Here is a 13,646-nt window from a genome sequence, read left to right as displayed (position 1 = left end):
GTGAGAAGCTAAGAAGCAACCGGAGTTACAGGTCTATGAGTAGGGATAAGGGTGGACTAAACACAGAAGAATTCGTTGAAAATCTACTTACAAAACAATTAGATCTTGAAATCTCATCTCTTATTCCAAAGATATGTGCAACCATCCCTGCTCCATCCTGTCAGATGTCTTCGGGTCTAGTCTCTCCAGACTGGAGGGCATTTGTGCAGCTCAAGGAGGTTGGTGGTAGGGAAGGTAAAATACTTTTTAATTGGGGGTTGAGTAACTGATTGGGGGGTTGAGTAACTGCGGACTCTTCTTCCTATCCATCTTCCAAAATGCTAGCTGCTAAGGTATACATACTTCCCAAAGCAGCAAGCTCAAAAGTGTTTTCTCTGATAAACTGGCCAGCTCAAGGGAAACACCATATGGACATCCAGGGTTCCCCAAGAAACAACCTAATCGATCATCCCACAGAGGAAACTGTAATATCAGTGTCCCTTCCAGCCAGTTTTATAGTACACAACTCTTAAGGATCACCAGAAATGTAATGAAAGCCTCTACTGTAACAGAGACCAAAGAAAAGAAACAGACAAAGCGATTTAAAGGAAACAAAGACTATAAAGACAGGGAAAAAAAAAAAAAAAACTTTCAGTAATATCTTCAAAAAATGCAAGAAAGGCAATTAAGAAATGTGAAAAGAATGCTATGGGGGGAAAATCTAAGAAAAGAGAAAAAGAACTTTTGGACATTAAAAAGCATAAAAATAGAAATAAAAAACTCAACAGAAAGGTTAAAAGACAGTAAAGAAAAAGAAAAAAAAAAATGCAAAAGATGAAAAGATAATTAGAGAACTGTCCAGGATGTACAACATTCCAAAATAGAAGTTACTGAAACAGAGAAAACAGAGGGAAGAAAGTCATTAAAAGAATAATTCAAAAAAATTTTCCAGACTGAAAAATATGACTTTCTAAATTGAAAGTGCCCAAGAAATGTCCAACACAATGTTTGAAAATAGAGCCACACAAAGATACTTTATCATAAAATATTGGAATAATGGGAATAACAGAAGATTCAATCAAAGGGAATTAACAAGTTTCATAAAAAAGATAAGTTAGAATAGCAATGGATTACTCAAATGCAACACTAGAAGCTACGACACATTACTGTAAAACTTTGAAGGGGAAATTGTTTTAAATTCTATCATTTTATATACAACCAAAGTAACACAGGTTCTCAAAAAATTACTTCCCCTTACTTTCTCAGGAAGCTATTGGAGTTTATAATCCTCCAAAACAACAGAGTAAACAAAAAGGAAGCCATGGAATTTAGAACAAGATACAAAACAAAAGCAATGAAATGAATACTCAAGATGATAGTGAAGGAAGATGTCAAGATGTTTGTTGCAGGTGTAGAGGCCAAACTGGAAGAGGTCAGAAGGCTTCAGAAAAGACTCCAAGAACAAGAAATTGATCTACATATAATTTTTTTTTTTTTTTTTTGAGACGGAGTCTCGCTCTGTCACCCAGGCTGGAGTGCAGTGGCCGGATCTCAGCTCACTGCAAGCTCCGCCTCCCAGGTTCACGGCATTCTCCTGCCTCAGCCTCCCGAGTAGCTGGGACTACAGGCGCCTGCCACCTCGCCCGGCTAAGTTTTTGTATTTTTAGTAGAGACGGGGTTTCACTGTGTTACCCAGGATGGTCTCGATCTCCTGACCTCGTGATCCACCCGTCTTGGCCTCCCAAAGTGCTGGGATTACAGGCTTGAGCCACCGCGCCCGGCCGATCTACATATAATTTTAACTGAAAACATATTCAACCTTGAAAATGTACAAATAAAATCATGTCCTGAGACAATATGTTCATGCCATTACATTCACATTTAATGTAGTTAGTCAAGCCATTTTTTTGCCAAAATTCTAAAAATTGTCAGCAGGGTAAATTATTCATTGGTGAAGCAATGTAGCTATTTGAAATTTTTTTTTTTTTTTTTTTTTTTTTAGACGGAGTCTCTCTTTGTCATCCAGTCTAGAGTACAGTGCAATCTTAGCTCACTGCAACCTCCGGCTCCTGGGTTCAAGAGATTCTCCTGCCTCAGCCTCTCAAGTAGCTGAGACTACAGGCACCCGCCACCATGCCTGGCTAATTTTTATATTTTTAGTAGAGATGGAGTTTCACCATGTTGGCCAGGCTGGTCTTGAACTCCTGACCTCAGGTGATCCACCCACTTAGGCCTCCCAAAGTGCTGAGATAACAGGCGTGAGCCACTGCGCCCAGTCTTTGCATTATTTTTAAAACATGTTTGCTGGTGAGACTTCAGATATAGTTCACAGAAATCATCCAAGTACCTGGATGCATCAGATACTGAGATATTTATCCAAATTTAACATGCAGTAGTTTCTTCAACATGTGTAGAAAGAATGTTTTATTCCTTTGTACTTCAAAGTTGATAAATCATTTGGGAATTGAAAATGCAGGACAGCACATAATAGGAACTTAATAAACACTTGTTGAGATTGCTCTTTCTGTTCCAATCTATAAATAAACAAGAACCAAATGAAGATCAAGTTAACGATGTATTTTATATACATACATATATATACACACATATAAGTGTACATGCACATACACACATATACTCACAAATATTTAAAACTTCTCCAGTAGCTCTACTTTCAATTTCAATTTTTAAATGCATTTCACAATTTTAACTCAAATGAGTATGTTTCAAAAATATGCTTTCTTGAAGGTACTGGCTGTTGAAAAATATTTAAAATAGTGTTAGCTTATTTTTGATTAAATAAAATAATATAAATATTTGTTAACAGCTGTTGCCATTCAAGGATAGTATGGGAAAAAAAAATTTCCCAAAGATTAATGATTAACCTGTTGAATTTTAAAAAAAGGTTTATCACCAAAAAAATTTTTAAGTATTTCATTTAAATAGCTTTGATAAACAAAATGACTAACGAGAACTGGCTCATCTTAAGTAGATAACTAAATATACAAAGTTTAACATCTTAAATGTTTTCAAATATACAATATGCATCAGGAGTTGCAAATTTGAATGTCCTTGGGTAGAGTGGTGAGTGCCAAGGCAAAATAAAGACGCTGCTCATTCCAGATAATGATTACCATGAAAGCTTAGACTCAGGCCACTAGATCATTTTTTTTTTTCTCTAAAAGAAACTGAAAAATCGACGTTTTTATGTGAATATTTCTGATTTTTAAATCCTGGTTCTGATTTTTAAAAATTATTGTATTACCTAAATAAAATATGTATGTGTTCTAAACTCAGTTTCTATTAGTTTATAGGGCTTGTCTTATATGTCCTCTAAAATTGAAACTTAGATTTACCTCTCCATTATAGAGAATATATTAACATATCAAATATAAATACACTTGTGTAGAATGAACAGATTTGTTTGGGTATGACTTGGGATTCAAATGAATCAATGCATACTTACTGAATACCACTCGGGTCAGGCTTTGTGAAAGGTACTATGCTGGGATAAAGAGGTATAAATGAATATAAATAATTAAGCTTCGAATCTTTCTCTTTCCTTGTCTTCTAAACATACACATATAATTTATCATCCAAATCAGAGCACTTTTGGTAGTGAAAGTAGGCATTGTTAATAATTATGATAAGAACAACTGCGACCATGCCAGGCAAACAAGGCTGTATAGTCACCCTAACTAAAAGAATTTGGTCTGTTTCTGTCTCTTCTTCCTCCAGTTTGCCTACCCCAGGCTCACCTCCTGCAAGAAAAATCCTACCTTGACAGACTTCTTCCTCAGTTCTATCATGACAAAATCAGAAGGAAAGGGGATAAAATGGATGACAAGAATTTTCTTATGATGGATACAAGAGTTAGAATTGTTTTCTTAGTATTTTTTTTCCTTGATTATTTTGTATTTAAGAGGAGTAGAACCAGCAGCAATGTGAGATGGCAGTAGATGAGAGAGGGAAAAAGGAAATGGTAACAAATCTGTGGGAAATAAAAGAAAGATCAAAGAGGGCAATAAGAATCAATGCCCCCTCCCCCAACAAATTTCTTGTTATACTAATTTCTCTGTTAAAGAAATTCAGAGGATAGGCACAAGCAGAGAAGAACTTGTGGTTTTCATCCCACACATATCATTTCTTACTTGTATCTAATGGCAGTCCAGTCAATCCCCACTAAATTCTGATTAAGTCGCCAAATATTAAAATAAAAACAAAGTCCAGGATTAACCAAAATATCATTTGTCTGTGTTTGACTATCACACAATTAAAAACAATACTTTTTTGTAGAAAGTCAATCAGAAATTAAGTGATACAGAAGTCTGATCTTCAACACCCTGGAAGGACAAAGGCTTAAGACAAACTATGGGCCGGGCGCGGTGGCTCAAGCCTGTAATCCCAGCACTTTGGGAGGCCGAGACGGGTGGATCACGAGGTCAGGAGATCGAGACCATCCTGGCTAACACGGTGAAACCCCGTCTCTACTAAAAAATACAAAAAAACTAGCCGGGCGAGGTGGCGGGCGCCTGTAGTCCCAGCTACTCGGGAGGCTGAGGCAGGAGAATGGCGTAAACCCGGGAGGCGGAGCTTGCAGTGAGCTGAGATCCGGCCACCGCACTCCAGCCTGGGCGACAGAGCGAGACTCCGTCTCAAAAAAAAAAAAAAAGACAAACTATGAATTTACCATTCACAGCAAAGACTACACCTGATCCAGCATACTAGGACAAGCATTTTGTGAGCATGTGGCATATCTATAATTACATAAAACATGCACCTTTTCAATCTCATACACACAGAATGATTGGAAAGTTCTCCTTATTCCTTCCTGCAAACTGTTCCCACCTCCCAGAATATAATGAAAATATTCAGACTCAGGGCTGAGTGGAGAGTAAAAGTTCAGAGAAGAGAATATGTTTTTAACATGGAGTATATACACACAAACACTAAATTCATTCAATCATCAAATATTTTGTTCTTATCAAGCATTGACAAAAGTAGTGCAATATACGCAGTTCATATAAATGTCCAAATATAACAATTCTCCGTGGAAAGACTATCCACAATCCAAACAACTTGGTTAAAATCAAGAATATCCTTTTAGTTGAGCTCTTTGTGTGATTTACGTATATGTAAGCACTTTTAAAATACACAGCCGTAAGTTTGAGACATACCTTAGAGAAGGGGCTATGTTAAAACATCACTTGTTATTATTATTGTATTACCGTTACAAAAATCAGCACTTCTCAAAAAAAAAAAAAAGAAAAGAAAAAAAGAAAGAAACTGAAGTAAAACAAAGCCCGCATTTGGTTTAAGACTATTAAAAGAAAACGCATTCTTTCTCCCCAAATCCCTACTCCATTAGATTGTCAACTACCTTGCAGAAACCCTGGAGAGCCCATTTTTCCTTGACCTTTAATCAGTCTCCTCTGAGACACAATCTGCTGCATGGAATTCCATTTGCCAAAGTTATTTTCTGGCCCTTCAAGTTACCACTTTCAGTTTCAATTCCCATCACAAACTTTTAAATTTCATTTCTCTCCATTTTGGAGAAATGTAGCCTTTAAGAAATAAAGTAGAATAGTTAAATTCCTGTGCCACCACCTACTAAATCTTTAAGCAAATTACCTTGTTCTGGATATCAGTTTCCTCACCCCTTGGAAAGTCATTAAGATTATTAAACGGGACAGTACTTACAAAGTTCCTGACAAATACTGCAAAGGATGCAAAAGTAATGGTAGCTATTTAAAAGACAGACAAAGGAAAACTACTCAGTATTTTTGCTTAGGGGAAAAATAAAAAGACTTTGTTGGCATATTTTGTGCTAAAACTTGGAAGTACCTATATTAGGAACATCCCTTTAGATATTTAAAGGAGGGAGAAACTAGCAGGTTTATGACAAAGACATGGACTACCTCTCTATTTTATTGCACTGATTAAGGCATATGAATCTACAAAGGATTATAGGGTTTATTTCAGTCAGTTCCCACGATAGCAACAAGTTCTATTGTCAAAGAACCATTCCAATTCTGCGGTTTCTGATTTCAAATAGAAATTTTTAAAATACATTAAAAAGAGACTTCTTGTTCCTTCTCTGATAATTGATAACAAATGTGTAGGGCTCTGTTTACGAATTAGGGGCACGCTTACCCAATTTTGAGCCAAAAGAAAAAACTGTCCTGACAAGTGTGGAACTAAGAAGTTGGAGACACATGGCTAGGGAAACTACCATCTAGCAACCAAAGCCAACCTCCAGAAATTCTAACACAGACTAAGAATCAAAGACTACATGTACATTATGATGCTAAAGAGGGACTAAGAATCCAGTGCTGTGCTGCATAACATCCGCGCTCCACTGGCTTTCAGGTCCACTATGATCCCAGGGCTGCTGACCATTACCCATGCGTTCTAACCACATAATGCATTGATGACCTTATGTATTTATTTTCTAACACAACTTTTAAATGTTCTAGGCCCAAAGCTCAATATTCTGCCACTGACTGACTTTAACCTCTTTGTACTTTCCCAACCTAAAAAAGGGCTAAAATGATTTGATCCCTGATTATCTCATACGTGTAATGGGGGACTAATAACATTAACATCTAACATGCTGTGAGCTCCTTCAAGAGAAGCATTATTTAAAACAAAATATTGTATACTTTTTCTTTTTTTTTTTTTGAGATGGAGTCTCGCTCTGTCACCCAGGCTGAAGGGCAGTGGCACAATCTCGGCTCACTGCAACCTCCGCCTCCTGGGTTCAAGCGATTCTCCTGCCTCAGCCACCCGAGTAGCTGGGACTACAGGCACATGCCACCACGCCCAGCTAATTTTTGTTATTTTTAGTAGGAATGGGGTTTCCCCATGTCGGCCAGGATGGTCTCGATCTCCTGACCTTGTGATCCGCCCACCTTGGCCTCCCAAAGTGCTGGGATTGCAGGCGTAAGCCACTGTGCCCAGTCAATATTGTATACTTTTTCACTGGTAAAATGAATTGCTCCTTTTTTTCACAATGCTGTCCTAAGCAATTTGAGATTTTATCATAGCTTTCAGTCAAAAAAAAAAAAAAATACTCAGTTTGGAAATTAAAGAGTAGTTTTTCAAATGAAAATAGCATTATTTTTTTCCAGTTATAAAAGGAATATACGCCAATCCCTCCCAGGTTCAAGCGATTCTCTCTGCCTCAGCCTTCCCAGTAGCTGGGATTACAGGCACCTGCCACCACGGCCGGCTAATTTTTGTAATTTTTAGTAGAGACGGGGTTTCGCTATGGTTTTTTGTTTGTTTGTTTTTTGACACATTGTAATTTGCAATTCCAGCTACTCAGGAGGCTGAGGCAGGAGAATTGCTTGAACCTGGGAGGCAATTGCTTGAACCCAGGAGGCAGAGGTTGCAGTGAGCTGAGATCATGCCACTGCACTCCAGCCTGGGCAACACGGCGAGACAATGTGTCAAAAAACAAACAAACAAAAAACCATGGCAAAACCCTGTCTCTACTAAAAATGACAAAAATTAGCCGGGCGTGGTGGCAGGTGCCTGTAATCCCAGCTACTGGGAAGGCTGAGGCAGAGAGAATCACTTGAACCTAGGAGGGATTGGCGTGTATTCCTTTTATAACTGGAAAAAAATAATGCTATTTTCATTTGAAAAACTACTCTTTAACTTCCAAACTGAGTACAAAGCCTGGCTAATTTTTGCATTTTTCGTAGAGACGGGGTTTCACTATGTTGGCCAGGCTGGTCTCGAACTCCTGGCCTCAAGTGATCCACCCACCTTGGCTTCCCAAAGTTCTGGGGTTACAGGTGTGAGCCACTGCGCCCCTCCTGGTTTCATTTTTTTTTTCTTTTTTTAGAAGGGGAATTATTCGTTGAAAGATATGGATATTTAAAATTATGAAAGATACAATCAGACTGCCTCTGGAAAAGCAGAATTATTTTTACCTCCTCCCCACCAATAGTGTATGAGAATACCCAGTTCCCTACAATGTACTGGTTACTGCTTAACTTCTTTCATCTTCGCCAACCTGATAAGCAAAAATTATCTCACTTTTAAAATTCACTCCCTCAATTCCTAGTAAAAAACCACTTGATGTACTCATAGAACATTGCTATTTCTTTTGTGAAATACCTCTTCTTAATTTTTTGGCTATGTTTTTCTCTATCTTACAGGTTTTCAGATTGTCTTTTTGTTATGGATTTGTGAGAGCTCTTTACAAAATAAAATACATCTTCATGTGAATATATGTCATAAATAATAATTGCCAGTGTGTAATTTGTATTTCAACTTTTTTGATGTTGCTTTTTGAATAAATGGGCTTTAAATCTTAATTTAGTCAATCTATTAATCTTTACATTCATGGTGTTTAACTCACACCTAGAAGGACCTTCTTGATTTCAATATATTAAAATTATTCATCTGAAATATCTAAGAGTGTTATGACTTTTAATTAAATACTTAACCCATATTAAATTTATTTTGGCATATAGTATATAGGAGGGAGTCAGCTTTATTAGTTTCCTAAATTCCTAGGCAATGGTCCCAATACTATTTATTGAAGAATCCATCCTTTCCTCTCTTACTGAAATTGTATCTTCATCATACGTTAAGTCACATATATTTAGGTCTTTGTGAACCCTTTATTCTAAAACATTGATTTATATGTGTATTTCTGCAATAATGCCACGCTATTTTAATTATGTAGCTTTACACTGTTTTCACATAACAAAATAATGTACGATATTAAAGCAGAATGGCACACATCAAAAACATCTTCTATCTTGTATTATTTTCCGATAACAAAGGTACTGAAACTCAAGAATGAGACAGATGATATTATTACTAACCATAAAAAATACAAATGTTATTTACAGTTTACTTTGTACTTTCACATTATCTAATATTATGTTCACCTCACTATAAAGTAGTTATTGTTTCCTATTCAATTTTACATAAGGGGTTAAGATTTGTACAAAGACTTGTCTACAATTACATAGCTAATAACCAGCAGAGCTAAAACCTGAACTTTATACCCCATGTACCTTCCATAACCACTCTAAATTAAAAACAGAGCAATGACCCATAAAAACCCAACTTTTTCATTTTTTAATCAAACTACTTTACTGTGTACATGTATATATCTGTATATAAATATAGATATACAATGCATATATGTATATGTAGATATATAATGCATATGTGTACACATATACTACATATATGCATTATATATCTACTTATACATATATACATACATATGCACTACATATATAGACATCTTTATTTGAATAAGAATAACATTCGAAAATCCAAGCTGACACTCTTGAAGCTTTGATAATTTCACCAACATTCCAAACCCTAACTTTATAACGTAACAACAATGAAACAGAAAAACTAAAAATTTAGACCATATTTCCAAATAAACTATTACCTTTGGCTTCCTAAATACAAGTAAAAAGTGAAAACATATAATTTTTTTTCCTCTAGAAAAACCAGAAAGATAAATATTTGATTTTCTTTTTTTACAGAAAAAGTCTTGCTATATTGCCCAGGCTTGCCTCAAATTCTTGGGCTCAAGCAATCATCCAGCCTTAGCCTTCTGAGTAGCTGGGACTACCTGAACATACCACCACACCTGGCTTTTATTTTAATGAGTCTCTCTTTCAATAATAATTGATACTACCCCAAAAGAGATCAGTTTTAGATACATCACAAACAGACAAACAGATCCTGCTATCAGACGACTAGGAAGCAAAGTCTATAGCTGTGTGCATTAAAAATCCTGGTCAGGCCAGGCACAGTGGCTCATGCCTGTAATCCCAGCAGTTTGGGAGGCTGTGGTGGGTAAATCACCTGAGGTCAGGAGTTGGAGGCCAGCCTGGCCAACATGGTGAAACTCCGTCTCTACAAAAAATACAAAAATTAGCTGGACATGGTGGCAGGCACCTGTAATCCCCGCTACTTGGGAGGCTGAGGCAGGAGAATCACTTGAACCTAGGAGGCAGAGGTTGCAGTAAGCCGCGAATGCACCATTGCACTCCAGCCTGGGGGACAAGAGTGAAATTCCATTTCAAAAAAAAAAAAAAAAAATCCGGTCAGTCTTAGAATTCACTGGGGAAAAAAAAAATCATCATTGTCACATGTAGAGTAATATATGGCAGAGGGTCTACAAATTCCTCCAGGAGATAAAGCGACACCAACTACCACAGGGTCCTGCCATGGAGCTCAACCAGGAAAAAAAATTGTTTTCAAAGAATAGTGGAGAAATTTTACAAATACATCCCCCAGACTTAAGCTGCAACATTTGCCAGGAATCCTGTTTCACAATGATAATTATTGAAATGATGTAACTACTGACCTCCTATCCTTTACAGGATTATATATATTATATTGTACATAGTTTATAATAAATTATATGAAGTACTAACACTTCTGTTCATACTACTAAACGAAGGATGTGCTAAAAATGTTCAAATGAATCTATTACAGACCCAAGCATAAGATGAGATGTTATAAACAACAAATAGTTATATCAGATACTATGATATCCAAATTTGGATCAAGTAAGCACTGTGGAGAATTACATTTGTAAAAATTCCTTTCAGTAGTGGAAAGAAATGACTTTGGAGAAAAGGAAAATGATTTTGGAAGAGACAGCATGGTGCAGCTTCTTTGACCAGAGGTCAGAGGACTAGCTAGAAAGGAGCCTGTGCCCACAGAAAAAGCAGAAGCAAGAAATTTGCTACAATGCTTATAGAGCACTCCCTTGTTATCCAAGGTATCCGAGCAACATATCAAAGGAAACACAGAAGCAGCCAGTATCTCATCTGAGGTGAAAGATGTCATCCTATACTTTTCCCTAGGTAGCCTGCCAGCATGTCTTTCCAGGCACAATGAATCAATAGTAGATACAACCTCCTGACCAAGAAGTTTTGATATCTCAAAAGAAAGTAGGTTCTCAAGTAGTAGAAACCAAAGAATGAAATACACATACCTATTCCTAGTTAAAGGTAAGCACTTTCAAAATGGTTTGTTTTCCACCATAGTAAATATAAATACATAAAAAGAAGGTTGGGGTCGTATATCACACAGCAATAAATCAATACGCAGAAGTGATTCATTCTGTACGAGATTCCTCTTAATTTCTTCCCACAACATTCAAGGAAATTCAGGCAATGAAAAGTTACCTCAAAAATATAAAACACTTTGCAATTCATACATTTACAATCACAAAACTTCTAAACAAAAAAAGTAAGTACAAAAAAATTATATTTTCTATTAGGAAATAAGCTATCTAGAGGTTTCATTTATTTTCCAAAATTAAAGAGATTTTTCCATGTCTTTTCACTTAGAGCATAAACCAATTCAGAAGGTAAGACTGATATTTTCATCTTTGAAAATTTACAATGAATACAACCATTCCCTGATTTTCAAAATGAATTTAAAATTGAAATTAATGGTTCTACTAAACCATGACCATACCGTTTTTACTTTATCTACACATATCAGGTTTTTGTGACTAGAAAATGTTTTAATTAAGCTGTTTTTTCTATTACTAGGAAGCATTATTAACCTAGAAACAAATTCCTAAAATAAATAGATAATTCCATCTATTAGTTCTCTCATCTATTAGAAACTTTTTTCCTCATTCTAATTGTCCTTTAATGTACTACCATGGTGGTGATTTCCAAACTGATACTCTTGTATGGAACTTTAGCTCTCTATCAAAAGTACTTCTTTATTTAAAACTAGAAGTAGAAAAATTAAACTGTTATTTTAAAAAATTAAACTAAAAAATCAGCCAGGAAAAATCTATTTTTTTGTATTTTTGAATTACTGAATAGATTAGATTAGAAATAAATCAAATAGAAATATTTAGACACATCTTCATATGTCGACATGGTAAAAGCTTAGGGTTATTATTTGAGATATTTATCCTAATTATAGTGGGCTATGACAAAGAATTATGATTGTGGCGCCCTCTGCTGGGTTTTCTAGTCACAAACCCAATATCACTACTGGCATAAGAAAATCAAATTTTTGAGGCATGAAGTGAAAAATTACTTTTTCAGTCCATGGTTACTTTACGTCCAAGATTATATAAAAGTCATAATCAATATTTACTTTATTGGAACAGGACTTTACCAATTTATCATTAAATGAAACATATAGATTTTTCCATTAAAATAAAGAGTAAACATAAAAAGTACACAAACCAACATATTTTAATAGGTCTTATTTTTGTCACCACTTCTATCACTTAACAATATATTCAGGTTTTTAAGACAATATTTATAATGAGGCATTTTAATAAACAGCTATTTTGCTAATTTTATCTAATTTTTCTGCCTTGTTAGTTCAATTAAAATAGTATAAAACAGAATAACCCTAACAATATTATCTTCTTTATTAGAAAAAAACAAAAGAGGTTATATAGGTACTCATCGCCACTAATAATTAATAGCTTCCATTTATTGAATATCAACTCTGAGCCATGTGGTATGTTATGTACTTTCTTTATAATATAGCCAGTCCTAAAAGATGAAAACAGTTAAGGTTCATAGAGATGACACAAATTGCTTAAGATGAATTTCAGAGCCAAAAGTCAAATGCAGGTGGGTATCATTCCAAAGTCTTAAATCTTTCTACCAAACAACAGACAACAATAAAAAAAACACCCTTAATATGCAACCTTTCCGTTTGTTCATGCAACAACAACACGGGGTATGGAACAAGTTGACAGGAAAAAATGTTAGAGAAGGATAAGACAGTTATTCATGCCTAAAATAATAATCGATGCCTTTAGGAAATTTTTATTTTACATAATGCTGCCAGCTAGGGGCCCTATTTCATACTGAGTCAACTGGGAACAATACTTGACTTTTACATTACTGAATCAGAAATTCCACATTTAACATTCTAGAATCATTTTCTGAAATTACATATGTGTAAGGCTAACTTAATGATATTTAACATTACCCCAGAACTAAAAGAGTATGTATCCTCAACCATCATTGATATGCTTTGCCCAGTCCTTGCTTAGACCTAATAAAAATATGAGATATGCCTAAGTGGGAAAGAATTCACTAAATGCCAACATGGAGAAACTAAAAGGCATTCTGGTTCAAGCTGGTGTTTGGAAAATTAAAAAAAGAAAGAAAATTTTTAAAAAGGCACATCTGTCACTATCCATGAAAAAGAAACCTGTATTATTTTAGGTATTTAGGATAATTTAAGGACATTTATAGATTCCTTAGTGAATCACAAGCATTTTTCTATAAAATCAAAAGCTTGTCATAATGTGGACATAAGAACAAAAGTACTTTTGAGTATTACTGAACATAATTCTACACAAATCTATTCATTTGATAAAGCTGCATTGTTAAGCCAAAGACACTACCTAAATTCAGACAATAGTTAACTTTTCCGAAATTTTCTTTGAGAAAAAGAGTATAAGTACTATTTTCACATTTAAAATGGTGATATTTCATTGACAATTCACTATCTTAAGAGAAATGTCCTATACAAAAAACATAAAAAGTCCATAGCTCTTACGATGGTATTCTGTTTAACTCAGTGACATAAAGGTATTCTTGGCTGATTTCTTTCATCACATGAAATTAATTACAAGAATTATAAGAAATATTTAAGTGATTTTCTCAGTGGACAAA

At 35.3% G+C, this 13,646-nt stretch overlaps 1 protein-coding gene across 4 annotated transcripts in view; it reads right to left on the bottom strand.

Moving 5' to 3' along the window:
- Positions 1-13,646, bottom strand: part of LOC105464946 (calmodulin-lysine N-methyltransferase) — a 410,262-nt gene that overhangs the window by 368,770 nt on the left and 27,846 nt on the right. The window lies entirely within an intron of this gene.

Source organism: Macaca nemestrina, chromosome 13 (genome assembly GCF_043159975.1).
Source record: "Macaca nemestrina isolate mMacNem1 chromosome 13, mMacNem.hap1, whole genome shotgun sequence".
Classification (NCBI taxonomy): Eukaryota; Metazoa; Chordata; class Mammalia; order Primates; family Cercopithecidae; genus Macaca; species Macaca nemestrina.
Note: the sequence above shows the minus strand (reverse complement) of the source record. Positions and strands in the feature narration are given on the sequence as shown.